This window comes from Teleopsis dalmanni, chromosome 2, assembly GCF_002237135.1.
Source record: "Teleopsis dalmanni isolate 2A chromosome 2, ASM223713v2, whole genome shotgun sequence".
NCBI lineage: Eukaryota > Metazoa > Arthropoda > Insecta > Diptera > Diopsidae > Teleopsis > Teleopsis dalmanni.
Window position 1 is genome coordinate 91,524,602 of NC_051847.1, and position 12,143 is coordinate 91,536,744.

The 12,143-nt window shown below is 25.5% G+C and overlaps 1 protein-coding gene across 2 annotated transcripts in view; it reads right to left on the bottom strand.

The window, feature by feature from the left end:
* LOC119678253 (putative inorganic phosphate cotransporter) overlaps nucleotides 1-12,143 on the bottom strand; it is a 58,354-nt gene that overhangs the window by 8,985 nt on the left and 37,226 nt on the right. The window lies entirely within an intron of this gene.

The window sequence follows — 12,143 nt, forward strand, 5'->3', positions numbered from 1 at the left end:
TCAAATTACTACTATTTTATTGTAATAGGTAACTCACAAGTAAAGAAGAGATAATAGCACAGATTTGACATATAAGTCCCGAAAATATAGTGGAAAAGATGAGATTGAACCCAGAGAGTTGGTAAACGATAGAGTCATATGTGATTTAAGTCCTCACACCGATGAAATTAGACGTAGAAAGGAGAAGTATACAACTAGAATAATAAAAAGTTTTTTTGGTGCAGACACCTGTGGTCTAGACGCAGTTCATAAATCACTAGAGCGTGGCTTGAAATGCCAACATAAAAGAGACCCTCCTCGGAGTAATCCAAAAGCGGTTTCGAGGGGGTATAAGTCTCTCCGAAGAGGGGATATTTTAATCCGTACACTACGTATTAATGCTAGGGAATCGGATACACCATTTCGAAGACGGTCGGTTTGACGGTGTATAAAGCATTCCACCTCCTCAACATAAAAAAAACCCTTTAAATCTAAACTTACTCTAAGATAGTAACAATGATAGTATTCGGAGAGTGTTCAAAATTTTCAATCTTGTTCTTTATCTTGATTTCACACTATACATAAACTTAAAGCTTGAAACATTGACAACCTATATTAAGATGACGAAAGCTATAAAAATTATCCACTAAAGTTTTGAATTTTGACCATTCAATAGCTATCGTCAGTCACATATATACTATAATCAAACAAACTATATATTTAGTTAAAACAGAATCTTAAAGTAAAATCTCTCTTTCAAATTCAAAAGATACTATTCAAAATAGACAACTACTTATGTGCACAGACAGTTATGATTATGATTCAAGGTGACATAGACTTTGACTAGAAAAAAGCAACACTGTTTTGACCAATGTGATGAGGCACGCAAAGTATCGTCACCGTGACCCAATTTTAATTGAAATTTAATATCTTTTCCATTCTCAATTTCTTAATTTAATTTCTTCATTGAAAACAAGAACAATTTTTATTTTGATGTGATCATGACTCCCTGTACAACATGGCTCTAACGACAAGAAGAAATAAAATAAGAACTAAAACAAAAAGAACTGAAATCAAAAAGTCTTGAAAAAACAAATATTGTTCTATAACTTTTCTAAATTATAACCCATACAGTAAAAGATTTGTACATCAACGCCATTAATGAAAAAAACTTGGAACTAAGCTGCGTTTTTGTGGGTTTAGGTGAAATGAAGGTTTCTCATTAGAGTTAGTGAGAGTTCAGTTCTATTTTTACCATAAAAGATATTACTTATTCTAAAACCCCAACAATGCTTGTAGACTCCAATACATCCTGCGGAATCTAACTTAAACAACAGTTATCTCTTGTCATATCGATTAATGGAATAGTGCTTAATTATTATTAAAAGGACATCTGGTATCAATCTTTATCTTTAGACTTCTAGACTTCTCCAGGCTTCTAAAGAAAAAAACAAAATCAAGATTATCTTTCGCCTTTCTTTTCTTAATTTTAATAACACTTTTATTTTTTTTTTTTGCATCTTCCTTCTTCTTTTTCTACTTTTGTTGTTGCAATTGTTGTTATTGCCTTAAAAGGCATACATGCATGTATGCGTGTATTATAAATATGAATATAAGTAAATATCAAGTTCACTCAGAAGACAAATTATTGTTTTAAATTGTGTTATATCTAATAAGAATTAAATAAGTTAATAAGTATGAAGGAAAAGTACTACAAAGCGTCCAACTTTATAAGTTTCCTAAGGTTTTTCAGAAAAGTTCATTCAACTGTTATGATTTAACAGTTTTTTACAGATTTAATTACTTTTCGATACATTCCTAAGGATAAAAAACTTCACCTGACCCAATGTAAAAAAAGTAAACTTATTAAATCTACGCATAAATAACATGACTTTTTATAATTTTAATTATTTCCCTATTTTATAAGTCTAGCAGCTAAACAAATTAAATAATCTTAAATAATTAAAATTAATACAATAATAATATAATGATATGCTACTATTTATTCTCTTTAATTCCGGTAAATATTGCAGTAGTAAATGTGAAACTATTTAATAAATGTATCTTAGTATCTGTCAATAATCCACAAATTTAATTCAATAATCCACAAATCTACTATAAAATAGTTTGCAGTAAACAAGTTAGCGAAACACGACTGAAAACTAAATGTATCTACACTTCAATATACATATTCAAATGCAACAGAACAAAGCAGTTGTGAATGGGTATTTTGAATACTAATGTTATTATATGCAATAAATTTTCTATAAATTAAGTTTGTAATAATTAACATAATTTGCTTAAAGATATTTAAAGACCACTTATAAGTATGTAAATGGAGTCGTCGAATAAGTAAGGTAGGGCTGGCTATGTTAAAATTACAGAACTTTTTGAGCTGAACGATGCAAAACATTGCTACTTAAAATATAGTACAATGTTCTTAGACGAGAATAGCATATATTCTTTTAAATATAATAGTTTGTATATATAGTTTAGTAAAAATCTTTTAAATTATTGTTCCTTAATTAAACGAGAAAGTTTTAATTACAGATGTTTTATTATATTGTGTGATAAATAGAGTAGATTTGCTAAAGGACAGTATTATCTTCTACTACTCCTAATAAAAAGAAACTACTAAAATTGGACTGACTCTCGTAAATGCTTTAAAATTAATCGTTAATTTCCTAACTTAAATTATATTTTTACTGAATAAATTAAAAATGACTTCAATATGATTTAGTACAATTATTTGTGGAAATAAAAACTCCTCTGATTTAGTATAACTACCTATCAAAATAGAGAATAGAATAGATCAACTTCGTGATGAGTAGGACATTAAATTATAAATAGTTAGATGAAAGCTTTGTACTCTCAAAAAATATAATATTATTTATTGAATAAAATGCTAGTGCAAGTTATACGATGCGCATTTAAATTAAGTAACACTTAAGTGCCCAATTTTGAGGATTAGAGTTAACTATGTACTTTATCATAAATTCAAACGAATTTCTCTTGAATATTAAATCAATACTCAAGTATGCATTATCATATGAGCCCTTAGTGTATTAAAAAATAAAATTAAAATTTTTTAGAAAAATATGTATTTTTGTAGAAAGATGTACTTTGTTATTTAAACAATATATAGATTATTTTAATAGTATGAATTTAAGTAAAAAACAATTCTAAGAAAGAAATTATATTTACATTTTATAATAATAACAATAATAATATTTTGTTTTGAATAATATTATTGAAATAGATTTTATTTTGTAAGCCGAAGATATGGAGTTGATATATTATCAATCTGATTGTTTCTGTAAAAATTGGTCCAAGAAAAGTTGGAATATTTCAGAAATAAAAAAAAATAAATATAAATTTATTTCTTTCAGATAAAAATTATTTTGAAAATTAATTTGTTTTAAACAGAATAAATATTAAAAGTAGAAATTATGAAATATAAATTAAATATATGCCTTAACCCTAGTCGTATACTCATGTAATTTAATCATGTAATTTAATAGCACTGAGTTTAATATCACACCGTAGAAGATTTATTTTCCAATGAAAACATTTTACTATGTTATGAATTGCATTTGATTAAAAAAGGTTGAAAAGATATATTATTTTTGAAAGTAATGCTAATCTATAGCCATCGTTTGTTAGTAGTTACTACCTTAGTTCTTAAGTCATAGATGAATACAATTATATTCCAAATAAATTTTTGTTCAAAAAATCTGACGAAAAGAATTTATTTATTTATTTTTTTCTTCATTAATTTTTTTTATTTATTTATTCCATTTATTTGTTTTATTTATTTACCTTACTTTATTTATTTTTTTTATTTTTTTTCTATATTAATTTCTTTTTATTTTTTTATTTATTTACTTTACTTTATTTATTTTATTTATTTATTTTACTTATTGATTTTATTTATTTATTTAATTTATATTATTTAAATTTATTTTATTTTACTTTATTTTATTTTATTTTATTTATTTTAACGTATTTTGATCTCTAAGTAATTAATGCTAAATCGTTGCATCTAAAGAAACAACAAGTGTATAATCCATTGAGTAAAAAAACGATGAAATGTAAAAGTATGAATATATTGAAACTGATTTTAAGAAAATAAAACAACTGCTCTAATTTTAATTAATATAACATATATTATTATTGTTATATTGGCAATTCAGACCACAAAAGCTACTCAAACTCACTTAAGCCTGAAACCTGTTTTCATACTATTTGTGACTTCCTTCAACTTATTACCCATATCTAGTACACGATCTGATTTTCATTAGAGGCCGGACTATAACTAACTCCTGACATAACCCTACACTGAAAGGGAGTTATGTCTCTGGAAAGAGTTGAATAGTGACGTAATAAGTGCTCACACCAAATAATACTGATTAAAATATAACTAATTCAAATAAATAATTTCTATTCAACTGTTATCTCTTAAATTGTGTTAATTATTTAATATGTTTATATAAATAATAATTAATTAAAAATATTTAAAATCAACACTTTAACCTGACAATTGCATTAATTAAAGTTGAGTGTATATATTATATTAGACCTACTTAAATAGAACTTTTTCTTAAAGTAATTAATTGTTATTTAGATTATTCACATAAAGGAATTGAATGACTTTATTTATCATAAATAACTTTATCTATATATTTTGTATTATATTTATTTATTCATAATTAATCATATAACAGCCGAGTAAGTACACGTCTTCTCTAGCACGTGATAAACAATTATTGCTCGAAAGTTTGAAAGTATAAAAACTATTCATTAATAACTGATATCGCATGAACGAGCCCTCAATTATATAATAATTTCGAGATATTGTTTTGTTCGAGATATTAAAAAATAATAAATGTATTTATAAATTCAATGTAATAGGTGCTCCAACGGATGCTCAATTGCAATAAAAATATTTACAATGCAATCAAATGACTGGACACTTTTTTGTAAAATTTATATTTTCACCAGTTGTAATTATTACACAAACCATTTATATAAAATTTTTTATTATTAATTTAGAAGATTTTCTTAGTTCTTGAGAAATTGATATAACAAAACTCAGATTAAGATTTTTTTTTAAACTTAAGAGGTGTGCCACTTCAAGCTGTTTATGCAAAGCTGATTTAAATGATAATTAAATTATAAGGAGGTAAATAACGCAACAATGTCTTATGTACTATGAGTGCTAAAGAAAATAACTAAATATTATTTACAATATTAAATATATAATTTAAATAAAGTGTAATTCAACAACTGCTATCTTGGAAAAAACAACTACTTTACGCGTATAATTTTATTATATTTAATTATAAGTATGAGTATTATATATTGATATTTTATCATTTCTTGTGCTTAATATATATAGCTAAAAATAATAACTATTATTAGCAGAAATAACTATTATTTATAATAGTAGTTCAAAAATAACCATGTTTTGAAAAAAAACTTACAATATACTAAAATATTCGAACGTATTAAAAAACATAAATCTTTAATAAAATTTTAAAATTTAATTTTATTTACTAATATTAAAGAATGTAAAACGTGGGATGTTAGATAAAAGCATTTACAGCAGATGTAATATTCTGCTTCCGTGAAAATGATTTTCAGCCGAAACTTACGATATACTCCCACTTTTGAAAAGAAGTCATCTATGAAATTTACTTAAACGAACATAATTAAAACATTAAATCAAGTTTCAGTAAGCGATTACGTTACACTATTAATTCTTCGACAAATTGATATTAAACGTCATCGATTCAAGTCAAAATATGAAGATCCAAAACAAAACAATGAAGTTGTGTATATTTTTGAATAAACGTACCAGTGCTGTATTTACTTTTCAATGGGCTTGGTGCAAGACTTTAACATGGACCACATTTTTATATAGAAGAAATTATATGATGCATGTCCGTAATACACTTTAAATACTTTTTTTGACAATATTGAGACATCATAGATAAGTACGTGATGCGCATTAGTATTTATGAATTCGATTTTATTCTAGCATTTTGTGACCATTATGAGTGACATCAAAATTTGTTCGATAATACGTCACTGACTTCGTAAGTTTATAGTTGTCTTGAAAATTTTTAAACATAAGATATGATCAAAAAATGACAAAATTTACTAAACTTTAAAAATTGGTATGCCAATACGAATATATATTAAACAATATATTTTCGGAATAAAAAATTCGCATAACTGTTGTAGATGGTACGTCCATATGTGAACGTTGATGTTTCAACTAAAAACAACAAGTTGTAGTTCTGACAAAAGTTCATTATTAAATAACTTGACAATTCAATACCAGCTTAAACTTCATCAGTCAACATAGTTATATGTTGAGTTATATGTTGCTTTGGTTGTTATAGTGCCAAATGAATTTTTAAACACTAACAATGTTCCTCAATGTGCCCCTTCTTCTTAGTACTAGTCTTTATTTTTGCACTGCTTTTTTTTATATGTGAACATCTGGTTAACAGTTGAATCTTTCCATGTACCTTATGATTACATGCACTAACATCTGTCTTTGTGGACAATTTGTTTCCATTCACAGAAGTCCATTCTATATCATATATTATAATTAATATAATGTTACTAATTTTACTTTTCAAATTCTAAATTACCTAGACTAAGTACATTTTAGAATTTTCATTTCATCGTGATATAACATTACTGTTTCATTGATATATCTGCAACAAAATGCTCATTATATGTTTATATATTATGAGCATCAAGGCGTCATATGTTTAGCTTAAGACATTCCATTTTCGATATGGATCTGTCAATAACCATCGAATATGTTATACAGTTTAGTATAAACTTACTACTAACAAATTGTCCTTTTTAGGGCAATAGAAATCCACAAGTAACTGCTGAAATACCTAAAATTACTCAATGGTGTTGTAGTTGATATGGAGGTATGAAAGACCCATACTTTCTTGAATATGATGAAGCTGTGGTATAAACCACAACATTACCAATACTTTTGGCGTAACATTAAAGATATGGTTGTGGAAGATATCGTATATGGAACCGGACCAAAAATTATATGGAACTGGATGTAATACTTAAGTCCTAACAATAAAATCGAAAAGAAATTTTGTTTAAAAGTTTGTTTGAAATCGAAAAGAAAATTTTGTGTGTTCGAGATATAGATATAGAAATTTCGAGTCATAGAAGATCGAGTAATGGAAATTTAACTGTATAATAAATTATTTTTCACAAAATTATTAAGATAGTTGTGATATATAATTAATTGAACCTAATATTAACTACTATTGGCAGTCAAAATATTTATAAAATAATTAACATATAACGAAAATACTAAAAAAAAATACACAAAAAAGTTTTGTTAAAATAAATTCAAAACATATGAAAATAAATGAAGTTAATTAATTAATAATTAAAAATAAGAAAGTTTTCAAAAGTAATATATTATATAAATTAAAGGAAGACGCACTCTAAAATGTATTCTTATTATTTAAAATTAATGTAAAGAGCAGCATTAAATGTAAAATCTTACATTTTCGTTGGCAACACTCAAGAAAAGCTTTTAATTTAATAGCACTGTTAAGCTCTCTAGAGCTTTAACAGCAACAGGTTATGTTAAAAAGTTAACATCAAAAACAGACAACAGTAAAAAAGTACAGATACAAAATTATTAAGGCAAATAACTTTGAAATGAATGTTTTCAGTCAAAATATTATATAAACTTAATTTAGTTAAATTACAAATTAAAAATAAATTTAATGAATTTATCTACATCATGTAATTATTAGCTTTGCTTCACATTTAAATCTGTTGTTCGTAAAGTAACAAATTAATTGTGTGAAAATTGTGTTTCGTTGCATTTGTTTTGATTTTAATCTTCTTCGCTTCGAATAACTATTGCATTTATTTTTATTTAGTACTTTAATTAATCAAACGAAACTAATAGGTTTGTTTCGCTATGGTTTTGTTAAGAGTAGAAATCAATACTCAATAATTATATACATGATATATAGATTTATATGAAAAACAGTAGTAAAATAAATTTGAGTAAATTATATATTATTAATATCAATGATGATTTTTTAAAGGGTTATCAAAATTATTTTAAAATTATTAGAAGTAAATCTTTCTTCAACTATTAGATTTATATTAGAATCATATTGGTTTCATATTAGAGAATTAGAGTCTAATATTTCATAATAGAATGGGAATTCTGTTAAATGGATCGTTCCATACATGGATATCTCTTTTAACCGTTCAATGTTGCTTGTTCACATTTTTTATTCTTTATACAAAGTAAGTATATATCTTAATCGAACAGAATAACTGATGCTATCAGTGTATATCTAACAGAGATTTTACTGTAGTTACTATTTATTTAAGTATAGTGTTTTAATTACTGAAGGAATTTATTTAAATAAGTCTAACATATTGCATTAACTATTTACAGAACTTAGAAACAATAAAAATATTTTTTCATTTTTAATTTTATTATAATATAGTTAGTTGTGTTAACATATTTAATTATTTAAATTATTGGTGTAACTATGTGATTTGATACGGATATAGTAAGTAAGCTGCAGCTTACAGACTTAGAAATAAGGTTATTAGAATGTATAAATAACAGCTAGATTACTTTTTTTACATTATTCGATTTTAATAATATTAAAATTTTTAAGACCGAGTTTCAATAGTAAACTACTTGGGAAATAATTAAAAAAAAATGGTGTGCATTTTAATGTAAAAACGTGTGAATAAAAAATGATATAGAAGAAATCAAAAATGTCCAAGTGATAAGAGCTAACGGCAAGTAGATGGTGTCGTTTATGTTGTAGGTGAAAACTAAGTGGTTTTAAATTGATATACTATATATTACATATAAAATTATGAGAGTAGACATATAGGGTGTAAATATGTTCAAGATCGACGACAAAAGTTTTGGCATGAATATGTGCTCTTTTGTGCAGTAAGTGTCCATCAGTAACCCGATTTGCAATGCAATAACCCTTAATATAGGAATACGCATTAAGCGAAATTTTCTTAATCATATTCAATTAAATATTAATTTTATTTATGGATTAGCAATTCTTCTAAATAGACATCATAATTTAATTTTTTAATTATAATAAATGTTCCTGGACCTTCCTCCCAATTCCACTGCCTAGTTACGATCATGCACATAATAGCAAAAAGTATTTCATTATGCATATAACTTTTTAACCGCAAATATCATTATAGGTTGAATATAATTAAATCATTATGATTACTTTGTATTTTAGGAGGAAAATAAAATGGAATAAATTTTTAATTATTGACAATAGCTAATGCATTACACCTACATACATAACTTAATTACATCTGGCAAAATTTCTATTATAAAAATGTTACTGTGCAAAATAGCGCAGATAGGTGCGCCAAACTATAATTAAAATTGACACTAATAAGTGATGACGATTTTTCTAAATCCTGCTAAATCGATTAAAGTAGTTTTGTTTTTTAAGTTTTTTAATAATTAATATAAAATTATGATAAATGACAGCAAGTAATATAATCATTTATAACACCACAAGTTTAACTTTTATATTTTTAAGACAAGTATTAATGAAATATTACTGTAATATTACTGTAATATTTATAATAATTGTCATTAAATATAATTGATTACTTAATATATATTTTATTGATTTTCGTGATTAAAATATTAAAATTAATAACGATGCTATACAAACAAGATCCATAAATTATATGAATGAATTCTTGGCACACGAAAGTCATGGCATGCCTATTCCACAAAAAGAAGAAACGCAGCGAAAGTGATTGAATAGATCGACTCTCCTCAGATCTTGTTTTAAGTCAAAGTCAGACACATGTATATTATCTTAAGTTAATTTAAATTCGAATTTTATTATTATAAGTACTATAACAAAGCAAAGTTCTATTGAAGCATGGAAAATAAAAAACAAGAGTACGACTATTAATATTAATAATTGTATCTATTAATTAATCACAAATTAAGGACCATTGAAAATAATCTGCAAAGTTTTTGATAATACTTCCATCTTTATATTGTTTGTAGCACCTGGCAATTGTTAAAGATTTTTATAAACTCATTATTATATAGAGTAATATAAACTCTTCTAATAATCAAGTTTTTTTGGTTTTCAATTAATTATTTCTGTCAGAAGTGAACATAATTTTTACAAGCTATTTTGATGTCTATATAAACATCAATATATTTCATTGGGTTACTATATTTATATCTGTTAATTGTTTAATAATTCAGGAGTCCTCCTAATAATTGTGAAATGACAAAATTTTTCTGGTACATTGTCTTCATAAGTCAGAATCTATACTCTAATGAAATAAGAAGATCAATAGTGAATGTGCGGAGTTTGGATAAAAGAATGCTTTGCTGTGAAACTTCGATACGGTACAGCTTAGATATATTAACCTCTACTTATATGACAAGGTTTTCCTCAAATAACTTTACTATTAATTGAAACACTTTTATGATTAAATGATGTCGATGACTTCTGTTGCTGTCCTTTTAACAGAAATTTGAACATTTACTTCTGCCTGAATAGAAATCAGTACAAGATTTGAAACTACAATCTTAACAGTGAATACATCTGACATCTGATTTAGAGAACTGGTGCAATGCCTCTATACAGTTTTTATGTTGCAACTTATGTTAAATATGACTTTTACTGACATATGAGTTACAACTTCCTCTCTAATACTTTCTGTAATAAGTAGCTATGTTTGTGTTTATTATATTCTTCGGTACTTTATATCAATTAAGTAATTAAAAAATATGTACTATTTAACAGTTTTATTTATTGTTCAGATTAAGGCTATTAATTCTAGTGTTATTTGTTCAACTGTCAAATTCAACTGTCAAGTTTATTTTTGTTGATAAAATTACTGAACGTTCACAATAGAAGTACTTTTAACTTCGATATAGGTTCTTTATTATTAGTTTTTTTATACTCCTTGTAACATTGCAAAAGCCGAAACAAACTTCAAAATTGTAATCTTACTTTATCACTGCATTTTTCACAACAAACTATCTAAAAGAATAGTGATTTGTAATCAAAAACATTCGCTATTATTGCGGCACACCAGGTAACTGTCAGGTTAAGGAACTGGTTCGGCCATACATATATGGAAGAACTTTACACTTAAGTAGAATAGAGTTCAGGTTTGTTAAGTTTTTTTCGTAACAGGTCTAATTTATCAGAATATCGACACTGCTTGGAGACAGTTCAGACCTGTAGTCACAATCTTTGTGCTTGCCCAACTTTGATGTTAGTCGGAAGTTGGTACCTCCGTCTGACATTAGAATGATCTAAATGGATTAAATTTTGACTACTATTTTAAAAGCAGTTTATGCAATCAGTTTAGGTCAGTGAGCAGCACAAAATATTAGACATGGTCGAAAGGCTTCATAGCTGATCCCACAAAAGCGCTATCAATATTGAGGGTCTCACAAAGAAGAAAATATTTGATTTTAGAGGAATTATCGTGTAAGAATTTTTGTAATTCTTAAATCTGTATAAATTAAGGTTGTGGCAAAACAATAAAATGAAATAAAAATATTTGCAATATTACAGCAGCAAGTGTTTGCAAGATTTTACTTTTATTTTTTAATACTAAGCTTTATTTATATAATATTTGAAATCTCATTCAATAATTTCATATGCAATATATAAATTTTTTTTTGCGAATATTAAATCATTTAATTGCATGCAATTCTAAAGAATTTTAATTACATATATTAAAATAATTACATACAGGTATTTTGTCATATAAACGACCCACGTTACTTACACGGCTCCTAAGGAAATTCGCGTGATAAGATAAAAAGATTGGCACCCTGTTTCACATATTTAAGTGTAAATAATTAAATTTTTAATATATAAGTATATATTGTATATACCAAAAGGTATGTGAAATAAACGGTATTTACACATAATTCATGAATCGCAATTAATAAATTCTCAATTATTTCGTTTAAATCTTGAAGTTGATAATTATTTTATATTTAATTTTATTATTAAACGTAAGCAAGCGCCACAGGCCTAAGTTCTTCCGCAGTTTTGCGACAATATACATTTAATTTTTATTTATATATT